This window comes from Leptinotarsa decemlineata, unplaced genomic scaffold, assembly GCF_025532065.1.
Source record: "Leptinotarsa decemlineata unplaced genomic scaffold, Ldec_3_MD MMD2_tig00078346_RagTag_RagTag, whole genome shotgun sequence".
NCBI classification, from domain to species: Eukaryota; Metazoa; Arthropoda; class Insecta; order Coleoptera; family Chrysomelidae; genus Leptinotarsa; species Leptinotarsa decemlineata.
In genome coordinates this window covers 2,132,735-2,146,986 of record NW_027412724.1, presented here as the reverse complement: position 1 = coordinate 2,146,986, position 14,252 = coordinate 2,132,735, and positions in this window count along the sequence as shown.

Below are 14,252 nucleotides of genomic sequence, written 5' to 3'. Positions count from 1 at the left end.
AATTATTATCATTAAGTATCATATTTGCCATATGATACTTAATGAAACGTTGCCGTAACAATTTTGTTTCAATAGATAATATGTCATATTCGCGAAAAACCAATAATTCACGTCCGATCGTTCTGGATGTAATAATAACTGATTTACGCTTAATTATATTTAATTTATAATCGTTCCACTACGCTCTATATCAATCCACCGGTTCCACCAGAATTAACTGTTTGGCAATAAAACATTAACATACGACAACACGAAATGCACATGTTCTAGAAATATCCAATGCATTAATGTTGGTCAGCATTCACCATAGAATTTTCTCAGGTACTGCATTCCGAAAGCTAACGGAAAGTGGGCGAAAATGTTGCTCATGCGAATGAAAATTGCCATGATTGTCTTCTACAATTAACGAACATGTTCTACAGAAAATAATATGCCAAATTACCCTTGAATTGAATTATTGTATAATACCTTATATAAGTACGCAAGGTCATCTTTCTTTAGGAGGTTATATATTTACAGATAACTCGAACTTTGCCTATATATAATAAATAAAACCGAGCCGAATGAGAAATCACTTTCTGTCTAGTTCTGCAGCTTTTTCTGTAAGGTGACTAGATGAAATCAAAACCCATTGTTGGACTCAACTACCCTTGAAGAATAAATCTGAGTTTATTTAAGCATGGGCATGCCCCTCACGGAGGCGTCATCTATGGGATCGGTGAAAAATTGAGAGATCTAAATAGCGCTGTCTGGTTTTAGATCATGAATCCTTCGTTTTTGGGTTTCGATTTATTCACATAAAGCTCGTATCGGGATTCGACATCAATAATGGGTTTCTTTTCGGATCGACTTTTCTGCCTTTTCGATGGCATTAAAAAAGAGAATAGGAAGATGGTATGGATTGAAACGATTTACATTTTCTCAATTACTACACTAGAAAATATACTTAACAGACATTAAAAAACTTATTTAGACGTTATATAATATGTTTTTCATTTCAAATTATTTTTATTGTAACCATCATATTAATTTCATTTCTTGAAGTAGTCAATATTTCACTTTCAAATTAAACCCATTTGTAAATTCAATATCGATAATATTATTATGCCTATGGGTTATTTAAATAATTGGTAAAACTTGAAATCTTTCACTTTATACAGACTGAAATATGGAAATTAAATATACTAGCTCTTTAACAAAACCTTTCACAACTACTACTATTATGTCATTAAAATGTATTTTTTGTGTTAATGTGAATTTCTTGGTGAACATTTTAATATTTTGGAAAAGTGTTTGGTGTTTATAAAGTTTCCGTAAATTCTTTTTCGGCATGTTGAATATTACTGGGGTAATATTCTACACAAGTACATCACAAGTACCTAATGACGTTCGCCATATTATTCACCATCTTGGTATTAAGTAAATATTTTTTTGAATTATGTGGATTTTCAAAGCCACTTTTACTTTTCCACAGTAACAATACAAATTCTCGATGTTTTGAAACTATTTTAAATTTCTGAAATTTAGTTTTCGATGTTTCCTCTCATTTTTATCAATATTTTTATACTCGCTTTTGGTTTCTGGATTTGATGCTATTATACCTCAATCACTTTTTTCGTTGGCAATCAATTAAGTTTCAGTGAGTAAAGTTAGAGTATTGCAGATTTGTGAAAAGGAGGACTTTCGTTCATCTGCATAATCTTTCACTTCTAAAGCAATTTCCAGTCCAACTTTAAGTTGACTTTTTCCTGGAAAATAATGAAAATTACAACCAGCATCCAGATCTTTTCACCCACGAGTCACATTGCGGGACGATATCGATATCAAATTGATTCTGAATTGCTTATATTTGAATCGAGAAAAAGTGATATTCGAAAAAATCTTCACCAATTCACTACGAGTATTAATTCAACAGCGACAAAAGAAACACTCATTAACGACTAAGATAAACAATGTATTTGTCTATAGTTCACAATATCGACCAGGGAGTATCCCTTATTTTGAATTCCCTATAGTGACGAGACCAAATTAAACTAACTCGTCAAATAACGGTTTCCGTTGGACTAGAAAATATGAGAGATATCAATGTATTCAGTTTGATTTTCTGACTACAATGTTACGACAGAAGAGAAATCTCAATAAGTACTTCCTTCGTGGTTGAAATGAATTTTGATATGTGTTTCAGTGCCAAATTAATATTATTGAAAGTTTCAGCTGTGGAGATAATGTCGAAGAAGATATTCACGAAACAAAAAATGAAATTTAAATTTTTTTTGCTTCGGATAATGTAGCCTATATCACATTTATGGAAAATAATTTAAAACAAGTTGTTTTACTGTGGTTTTCAGCTCAATATCGGTCGCCTGTACCGACAATAACTCTTACTGGTAATTTGTTGAAGTATTCAAGTAGCACTTTATTGTGAGATTTTCTTCAAATAGTTTACAAAACCGTAACACGTGTTGAAATATACAATAGTTCCTTCAGAAACTATTGTATTGTAAAGTAAAACACGTTATTCAAGCTTCAAGTTTACTTGTTGTCTGTGTTACGGTTCAAAATAAGTGACGTAAAATTTATCTGAACTCTTTCTTCTTCGATTTGAAAATAGCATACATTTCGAATAATCATTTTCAAACTCGTGAACATTCAGAGAAACACGACTACAACCGTAAATTATTATCAAATCGTAATAATACAGTCGACCCCAGTGAAGATTAAAATAATAACAAAAAAATTCATATGTCAACCTCATGATCAACAATAATAATAACAATCCTGGGAAAGCATCAGATACCTAAATTTTGACGACTGAAAGGTCCTGTCTGTGAAAAATTTGAATGAGGAACGTAACAATTCATGTATCCACCATATAATTACTGCCAGAGACACGTTTTTGGCGAGTCAAAAAATTCAGCTTTTCAATTTTGTATTGAGAAAAAATTAAAGTTTCATTTGTAATTCCGAGCAGTTTTCACAATTTCATTATAGAAGTGATGTACTTACTCATTGAACTTAAAATATTCCAAACCTGAGGCATCTCCATATTTCCTTTTGTTGTAGGTTGATTGGAGTTTAGGTTAGGTTAGGTTAGATTCCACTTGAATTCAGCTTAAGTTAAGTTTTTTCTGGACATTTGTCGTCCTTACAAATTTCTACGGACGAAAAAATTTACCCACGATCGATTTTGATACGTATATTTTTGAATCTCTCATCCAAGAATGAGACAAAACGTTGTTCATAACAATTTCCGATGAATAAAGAGTTTTAGGGTTACATGGAATTTGGAACAAAATGAGATGGATGGTCAGGGTTCAGATAAGATTAGGTTGAATTGGGCCTAGGTAATTTGAGGTTCGAGTTGAATTCACCTCATATTACTTTTTTTTCTGAGCGTTTTTCGTCCTCACAACATTTTCCCCAGAGCCGATTCTGGTGATATTTATATTTTTAAATTTCTCGTGCAAAAATATTTCAAAAAGTCTACTAGCACAATCGTGAACAACATTGAAAAAGTCAAATCAGTTTGAAGGTAACATGTTAAATATAGTTCTACTATGGAAATTAGATGAATGATTAGGATTAGGCAAGTTAAAACGAGCTTATTTGTTGTCTATGGAAGAAAATGAGAGGTATGATTGGGCTAGATCAGTTCAGGTAAGGTTTAAGTTGGATTCAGCTCAATGACCAATTTTGATCAATTGCTCAAAGAAACCGCATATATTCTTCTAGCAGGGAACATTTATTCCAGTATCTTTTCTGGGTGAACTATACACTTGTTCTCCAGCATGTTCTCAATTGATTCGTTTATTTTTTTTAGCTTCGTGTAAGGTCAATCACCCAAAAGCTGTGAGAAACATTGACTCTTCCACAAACCATATCTTTTAAAGACATTTCAATAACAATTTTCATATCAGATGAGTATCGGTCATATAACAATTCGTTGGAAATATATTCTTCAGTCAAAGTTGGACACAGCTTCTTGCATTTGATTACTTTATCTCCAAGTAACATCACTTACTCATTCGAAGGTTGAATAGTTTACGTCGAAAACCATTTTTATTAGGGGAGAGTGGGGTCAATTGTAACAATTTTGACAACGTACGATTTTGCTCGCAAATTAAATATTATATTTTGATCAAACGAAGCTCTACTGATAAAATAAGCATTCTTTATTGAGGTCAAAATATGTATTTAACTGAAATCAAACACTTTTTGAATTTAACACGTCTATTATGTATTTGTGTCAAATGTTACAATTGTACCCATAAGGGGGTCAGTTGTAACAGCTTTAGGGACAATTGTAACGCAATAGAAAATGTCAATAAAATATACAAAGAAAACATATATTCAGGTAAAACAGTGGGTTAAATGTATGTAAAAAAGTAACTAAACTTGGTGATATTTAGATAACAATACAACTAAACTAACAACTAATCTTTACAATTTGAACTATAAAAATACAAATCATCTACATTGTCTGCACACTCTTCATGACACCATGATTTACAAACTTCTCCGTTATTGTCATGACTGTATGGTTTCAGATAGTAGTGACAAAACGCGTCATCTTCGTCCTCGGATGAAGTTTCTATTTGCTTTTTGTTTACTTTGTCTTTGTTTCCTTTTCCAGATAAGTTTCTCTTTACTTTACGTGCCTTAGATTCATTTCTTTTAGCAAATTCTTCTTCTAGAGCTTGTTTTCCTGGCGTTTCTGTTAAAATAGCTGATTTGCGTTTTTTTCTACCTTTAATGATTTTTTCGGTAAAATTAGCTTTAGGATATGGTCGAATTTCCAACAATATATCCTTGGATGTATTAAGCACCTGAATTTCTTTTGAAGTGGAAGCTAGGGGTTCATCATCGACTTCTGACATATCAAGAGCCATACTATCCCCCGAAGTGGACGCTTCCACGTAAGAATCTGATTATCACCTGCTTGGGAAATGGCCAATTCTATATTACACAGTTCAGATTTTGAAATGTTTTTTGTGAGAACCAAATCAGCTGTTGAAGTTGAAACTACTGCTTCCATTTCTTGGGTTGAAACGTTACTATTTAGAGGCCGATCAGTTACTGAACAAGGAGCAAATTCGGATTCGTCAAAAACACTTCTGTTGAATGGAATGGATATATACCACATACTCTAAATCCGCTTTGAATATTGATAGGTGTTGTGGCTAATGGCAGTGATTTTGCTACAATTCCTGGCAGATCGTATATGGTCATCGTTTGTCCAGGATGATTTTTCAACCAAGCATCCTTAGCAGTATTTAGGTAACTCTTAAATGGCCCTTAAACGCTCCTATCTAATGGCTGAAGTTTATGGGAAGTATGCGGGGGAAAAAATAATAACACTATCCCGTTTTCCCTGCAATAGTCGATCGTCGGTAGGTAAATATGAGAGTCGCGGTTATCTAAAACTAGTAAAACTTTATTATCTTTAGAAGGTTTGGAAAACTTAGAAAAAGGTTTAATGAAGTATAAAAATGTTTTATTATCCATCCAACCACTATCATTCGCTGCTGTAATAGAACCTGGTGGGGCGCTATTTAAAAAAAAAAGATTTATACTTCTTTCTTGGGAAAATGAAAAGTGGTGTAATTGAATTTCCCAGTGCATTAACGGCTATACAAACAGTATTTAACGTTCTTCTCTCTCCTGATGTTACAGAACCAACCTGTTTGCAGCCTTTCATAGCAACTACCTTTTTTGGCCTTTGCACAGTTGTTACCCCAGTTCCATCAACATTATATATGTTTTGAGATTCGAACTGGTGTTTGTCCATTACATCTGACAAATTATCAAAAAATTTGTCCACATTTCCTTTGTTAAAGTTGATTGCCCTGGCATGGCTTGTTGCTTCAGGCGCTCTTATTGATAATGTGGGATTTTTTTTCATAAAATTGGTAAACCAGTCTTTGGAACCCATTTTGGTTTCATGCCATTTAGGAGGAATATTCCGGCAGTGTTTCTTTACAACAAATTGGTATAGAAGTGATCGAATATCTCTAGGAATTAAACCAAAATATAAATCCGCACTTCTGCGTATATATTCGCAAAATACAGCTTCATCTTCTTCATTTAACACCTTATTATGTGGATGATAACCCATCGTTGGAGCAATACCTTCGTGTATTGTGTGTTTATTTCTTCAAACATAACCTCAATTTGTTTCAAGATACTTGTGCTCTATACTCACGTCCCGCAACTCCTTGAAAATCTTTTACGAATACCGCCGATTACATGTTTTGTCCACTTTTAAAATTGAAGTCACAAATTTACTTTCAATATCCAATTTTTGTCGAAATAAAATAACTTATGAGTGGCTGATGCAACAACGATGTGAACTCGGTAGCAAGTAGAAGCATACTGACGGATCGGTCAGCGGCGTTGGCGGGATGTTTGAATCTATTTAAGCATTCATTTTGAGCTGTGTTACAATTGACCCGCGTTACAACTGACCCCACTCTCCCCTACTTAAGATTACTGATTGGAAAATATGTTTATGAAATTGATCACTAACGAATTATTTTGATTCAGTAAATAGTTTATTTCATGTTCACTTTCCCTCAGTGTGGTGGCAAATGATTTTGTTATAATATTCGACACCTTATAACGATACAACTGAGTCACATATGATATCTGTTGTCATCCTAATTATATTATTGGTTACCAACGAAACTTTCAAAACGTTTTCAGGTTAATTATAGGTGGATCCAATTGGTTTGCCAATAATCAGACGACAACAAATAATTATCTTTCAATAACCTTATTAATGTAGGTGCAAAACTGATTAATAATTTCGAAAACAATAACAATAAACTTTCAATGGAAAAAAAAATTATAACTTTGAAAAGGTTTCACTGTATATATTTTCTATATTCCTTTCTTTGAAAGTTTCAGATATTTTTTAATGATGGAGGAGTAGAAAATCAGAAAGTTTTTTTCCCATGAAAGTAATCTCTCCTGAAATATTCCTCTATCAACTCAAATATGAGAATTGTATATTACCATATATCGACTAAACTCTTTTTCAATTTCAATGACTGAAGTAATTTTCTTAAAATATATTTCAAATAGGTGCTAACTTAAATGACTAAATAAAAAAATTCGAATACACCATGTATTATTATGTCGACCTAATTACAAATATAATTGCCAACATGTTGTAAAAACCAATCACAGTTATTAAATTATTGGTAACCGTGTAATAATTCCACTTTTCCCGAGATAAAAACTTGTATCCAATTTGTTTTTAAATATCAACACCCTGTGTTATATATCCATTCAGATTAACCGTTGTATTTACTGAGGTGTCCGATAAGTTCTAGCCTGACCGATCCAATTTGAATGCAGCGAAATTCCAATTTGCATGCGAACCTTGTTTCGTTATTAAATGGCCCAAAACTGGGAACAAATGACCTTATTCCAATTCTGCGAGTCCATTCTATTCGATTGTAGAATGGTAGGAGATGAATTTTGCATCTTGCTACGATTCAAGATGTAAAAAATCTTCAACTTCATTCAAAATTCATTGTTCATAAGAACATTAGAATTCAGGAATAAAAAATAAACTTCGAAAAAATAAGCGTTTGAATCCCAGGTTTGAATTTTCAGTTTGGGCTTCTTGGTACTGGAAATAAGAAAGCAACTACAAAGTCTCAGCTTAGGATCTCCCCTAAGATGCGCGTTCGTTAGGAGACTGTGTGTGAGAGAGATAGAATTCTCAAGTCTCTTCTTAGTTTTGACAAGCCATAGGTACGTATACTTTCAAACTGGATGATCTCAAAACTATAAAATATTCATCGTGTCTAAATAAAATCCTAAAGGACAAAGTAAAAAGCAAACCCTGAAACTTGCGTAGTCTGGATGGGTTCTGCAATAAAGAATTTATAGTCTTAAAGTCGGCAGCAGACCGATAACAGAAATCTATTCTTTTCGCGTACAATTGAAAATTTACATAGGGTGATACTGAATGACATTAAATGATATTATTCAAGTAAGAAAAAAATTTGTAAAAAAAATTATTTTACATACAAGTATTTTACGTATAAATATAACATTCATGTACATACAAATATCTTATGATTTAAATTTTCGAAATTCAATGAAACCGACGAGTTTCAAACATAAATTATAATGTTGCTGTACCAAAGTTGAGAATATGAAGATTTGATAATTTTTTGGTGATAAGTAGTTGTTGGAATATATATCTACATTGATTTTTTGCTTACATAGACTGAATTCTTTTAGCGATCGTATGAGAGAAGAGGTTGTACCAATGTTTGTCCTATTTTGCGAATAATTGGAAAATTCCTCTCTCCGAAGGCTCCTTGGTGAAACATTGAATTATTACTGGGACAGTAATTCGTTCGAGTCAATTTGGTTTTCAATGATTTAGTTAAAAATAATACGTCACCAAGAGTTCTTCTATCGGCCAGTCGGAGAATATTGAATTTTTTCCTGAGGATGTCATAGTTGCTATTCTGTACAGGGGAATTGATTTTGTATGCCAGGAACCTTGAAAATTTGTTTTGGATTTTTCCAGTCTATTGATGTCTATTGCATATATTGGGTTCCAGATTATAGAGCAAAAACTTAATTTACTGTGGATATATGCATTGTATAATGAAATTAATGTTTCGGGGTTTTCAAAATATTCGCTGTTCCTGATGAGAAATCCTATCATTTTATTTGTTTCCTTTGAATTTTTATTTATATATGCTTTGAAATTAGGTTTGTCATCTATTATGATTCCCAAATTCGTGTGATTGATGACTTGTTTACTTTATGGTAATTCATGATCATTTAAATGCAATGAATAAAAACACTTTTGTCTTAATACCACTGGAAAATTTTATTTATACGACCGGTTTCTGGTTTGATCCCATTATCAAGTTTTATACTTGATCAAGTTTTATACTTGATAATGGGGTCAAACCCGAAACCGGTCGTATAAATAAAATTTTCCAGTGGTATTTAGCGTTTTTATTCATTTCATTCAAGTGATTCCCAAATCCCTTATTTTGCTAACTTTCTGAATACAAAAAAATTGTGAAAAAAATATAAACTTATGATTTTCAACTTTTGATTTGGGTCATTAACGACCCCTTGGGCTGATAAATGTAATGAAATATGAAAAATACAGTGATTTTCCTCATTTATTTTGGGAAACTAACAGAGGGATTATTATTTATGATATTCCAAATAACATTTATCATGCAATGCAACATTGCATTGATCACAAGAATTATTCGTTTTGCTTCAACATAATGCACATCTTCTTTTTTTGTGCGCATTTTATGAGATGCTGACCGGATGAGCGAAGGCTTAGTGGTATCAATGCAGATCTTGATGGTCCTGGAATTCGTGGGGGTTGACCATACTTTTTCAGTTAGGATAAACAACCTGTCTTCTGAAGCTCAAGTCATCATGCTTGCATCCCAATTTACTTGAAAGCACCCAAGCATTCTTTATAGAAACGTCAAACATCCAATAGAGAATAGGTATACGAGTATACCACTTCTTACCTCGGAATCCTATTCTATATTGAGCAATGTTTCTGTCCATAAGATCGACGTCTCCCATATTTTTAATATATTGAGATATCAGATATGTTTGAGATACATCAATTTTAGCTTTTTGTTGTGCAGAATATCTTTTTGCTGTTTGAAGCGGGGTAACACCAAATGCATTGGACATCAGAGTAACTACACTATTGTTACTCCACTGTACGGAAATGATATTATTCTTCCTGTCCGAAGCAAAATTATAAAGTCATCTTTCTTTTTTCTTCATTGTCTTTTTATTTTCCAGCAGACATTTGTTGGTATTATTTCCTCTTACTGTACCTGTATCACCAAATCCAATTCTTCCTGATTTAGATATCAAAGTGACATTTGTGAAAAAGTTATCAAAGAATAAAGAAAATGATAAGTTTTCATAATAATTTTTCAATATATCGGAAAACTGCAAAACCACCTAATCCTACATCTGAAACTTTAGTGTCTTTTCTTATTCCCTAGTATATATCAAAATTGATACAATTGCCACAAGGAGATCCTAAAACACAAGCCTTGTACCCAAAACAAATAGGTTTTCCCCTTATGAATTCACCTCTATATCACTTCTTACTGGCTCACCGCAGAACAAAATCGAACAATTCAGACGAAAGTTGGAATGATAACTGAATAAAAACATAAATATTTCCTCTCAACTTGTAGCTACAAGTGCAACAGAAATTAAAAAGAGCGTTGGGTCATTAATGTCCCTCTGGGCATTAATAGGTTAAGCACTGCTTCAATAGAGCAAGAACAGTTCCAGAATGACTACAGGATCGCTCACTGGCTATTTAAAAGTCATAATACTTTATAATGGAGAGGATAGTTTCGTATAAAGGAGTCCAGCTGTAGGAAAGAAAAAATGCAGATTTTTTTTAACGAATAACAACCAAATCCTGGAGCACGTAAAACTCGCAATTCATGAACAACCTTTATTATGCGCAAAAAATTTGACAAACATTCAACTAAAACCTGTACAAACTAGTAAAGGAAAAAAATGTTTGGTATGGATGTCATGAAAACGCAATACAAATATATGATGGAATTGGCCGATACTTATTGATGAAAATCCGTAATTATTTTATTGTGTCTTCACTGTAAAGACATGCTCAAAGAAGCCATTATATGGCGAAACACGTGTTTGTAAAACACATGTTTCGCCATACAATGGCGTTTTTGTAAAACTGATAGGTGAAAATATTAAAATAAAATGTTTTTTGAATACGCAATACAAATAAATTTGTACCATTTTTCGGACGGATTAGACAGCTTGCGAGCAGTAGAGTAACAATGGAATATAATGAGATTTTTTATTTTATTTTAGTAAGAATTTTTCAACAATATTATTCAAATTTAATGAGATTGTGAATACCAAACTACGAATAATCGTAAATTCGATTCTTGATTAGTATGATTCATTAAAGTACACATAATTTGTATTTTTGAGTGAAAGTAATGAGGAATGAAATAGAAATATAGTGAATGTTACTAAATATAATAATTCTGAAAATGAAATGGCTAGATCATATTGGTAAATAGTTGGGTAATTTTTGAAAATTTATTTATGTTGGTTTCAAAATTAAAATAATAATAGTGAGAAGAATAAGCGTGTTTCTTTCTCGGTTCAAATAAAGGTAGAGTTTTCAATTTTCATAGAAGTAGTATCTTGTTTTGATTCGAAAATCAACGATAAACTGATATATAACATTGCTCAACTGAAACCAGTTTATTTCATTTAAAATTTACTACATTATAACACAAGCTGTGAATTCCTGCCAGCAAAAATTCCATTTAATGTACCTCGACTAAATAGTAGACATGCAAAGGTATTTTACTGTGATTGGAACAGACATATTGAAGAGATCACCTGTTTCAATCATTTGCAATAATTTCAATTCAATATGTGGTTGATGTGACATTCATATATCTCCCTTATCTACGTATTATAATAAATTGTATCATGACATTTACTTACAATATGTAATATTTTTTTCTAGTATCTAATCCTACTAACAGACACACATGTAAATGTACATTTCTATCGCATTTAAAACATTTTCTTTTTTTTTAAATACATTTTTCTATATATATTTCTTATATTTTTTAAAAATATATCTAATTTATACATTTCCTGTTACTGGGTGTTCTCATACCTATTGGAAATGAGAAACTATCTATAAAGTGAACTGAATAGCTCTTCATTTCATTCCATTGAGTATTTAAAGAATTTCGTAGATCTCATCAGAATTCATCTAGCACTCTCATCAACTCTCAGTGATGCCAACCCCGCACAAAAATCCATTACCGCTGTTTTTGTTTGTCTGCGATCCCAAATCCACGATAAAATCACAAACCTATAAATACTCCCAACGAGAAAACATTATTTTCCTTTAACTGAAGGCGCACAAAACATAAAAATGTTCCCTCCAGTAATTAAGAAATGTATTTAAAAATGAGCAGATAGGAGAAAAGTTGCAGCCATATATATCCCTTACATTTTATAGGAAATTGCCTTATGTTCCATTTCTCTTTTGGTTTTTTAAATACTCCACGATACGATCTGGTCTCCTCTTCGACTGCTCCCGATTTTCCGCATCGGTTGAAGAGAGACCGAGAACTAAAACGTTGTTTGGAAATTGCAAGCGAAACCTTATGTTCAGTTCTCTCTTATAATCCATACTTATTACGTGTTTTTGGTCTTTTTCGTACTTCCATAGGATGATGAACGATAATTGTTCGAGGGAAACGATAGATAGCCTGGTACTTTTTTCAAGACTTTGTTAAGATGCGTCTGATATTTTTAGTTATAACGAAAATCCATTTCAAGTTTGTTCACCTACTGAAAATACTTTTTGATGATAATCAGTTATAGAAATTATGAAAATAACAAAGTCCTGGAAAGTGCAGTAACTTTTATTCACTCTTTGGGGTGGTTATAAAACCTTTAACATTCAGTGAATCTAACACAAATACTGCTTCCACAATTCAGATCTGCAACACTCTCTTCAAGGCAAAATTCATCAGAAGAATTGGCATTAGGAGATGAAATCTACAGATGTACTGAATATATTTCATAGTACAACCTGATCCAGTTCGTCGGGACAGGTACAGAATATGTGCTCTGTTCCAATGCCTGATTTTTTACGTGAAGAATCATTTATTCTAAAGTTGAATGACCATGGTAAATTTTTTTCAATATAGTAAGCACCTAGCGGCAGGTTATTTACTGCATCCACCTGTCAGAAGAAGCACTTCTGATTCTTCCAGAATGAAATATGCAGCTCTGGATCCTCTACGGCAGCCATAATGGAATACCGAAGAATCCCCATTTTAATATCCACAGAAACCTCTCTATTTGATACTATCTGTGAGTCAGTTCTGCATAACGATACATTACATCATGAGGGCTGGGCTAATCAGAGCAATTTTGTTTTCTCTCCTCATGAAGATTTTGCTTCTACTGGTCTTCATGTAAGCCAAAGCTACCTATCGGCAAAAAGTGCATCCAGAGTCGCAATTGAGGAATGTTTGAACTGGTAGAGATCCTTCAAAATCCTCTTTCAGGGTAGCATTATACTACAAAAAAACTCTTCATAGTATAGAATGCCTTGATGCTCATCTGCGTAAGGAATCCACTGCCCCGTCGAATTACTGGGAGAATATTTGTATATTCATTTTATTTTCAATCTCTTCCTCATCAGTAGAAACCACCATATATTTATGAAGTATTGTCGGCAGGGCAAGAAATTCTTGTTCCTTGTTTGGTCTTGTCTTGTCTAGAACGAGACAAGGGAAGATTTTTGAAGTGATAACATCTTATGGGAGGGTAAATCGCTCCGTTACCTAACGCGTTACAGCGCATCTGTCTGACTTCCCTTTCTCTCATGCCTACGTTAGTGGAAGGCAGGCTCCTCCTTTCTCGTCGGACAGACGCTTAGTGTTTAGTGTGCAACAGTCGAGAGAAATGTAACATCATATAAATTCACTTTAGTTTTCATGCACAGCTCGCCAAGGGCAATTTGATTTTTATTCTAGATATGAAATGAAAAATAATGATTTTCAATTGAGTTCAAGTTTTCTTTGATGCAGAATCTGCTATATCTAATTGACTAATAGTAAGGCTCTAACAGATGCAACACGAACTTGTTTGTTCCTTTCTAGAATTTGAAAAGTTTCCATAGCGCCTTATGTGCACGAAATACTATAATGTAATGTTTGCCGTTCGGCGATCAACTTTTGCTTCAACGGTCTGGAACTTCTACAACTACTGAAATACTTACAAGGTATTTAACTGACTGAAATTGGCACAAGTGGTAGCAAACCCGTGTGTGTCACATCGAGCTTCTATTAGCAGTGAAATAATCAAGTTATCATATCAAAAAATGTTTCAAACAAAGTTTGTTTCAGATATCAATGCAATTCTCCAATATACAGTGTATCCAGTAGAATTATGGCGTATCAAAGTAAGGTTTCTTGAAGGAGATATATAGATTTCCATCTTCGGATTATGTTATGATAATACTTGTAGTATAATGTATATGAGTATGTATCAAGAAATTAAGAAGTTATGCCAGAAATAACGTCAAGAAGTTGTTTTGGAAATGTTTTGAAAATATGTTTTTTTTATTATTGAATGATAATTTGACAAAAATTTCCTTTACTGACACTGCGTGAATCAAAATTCGAACA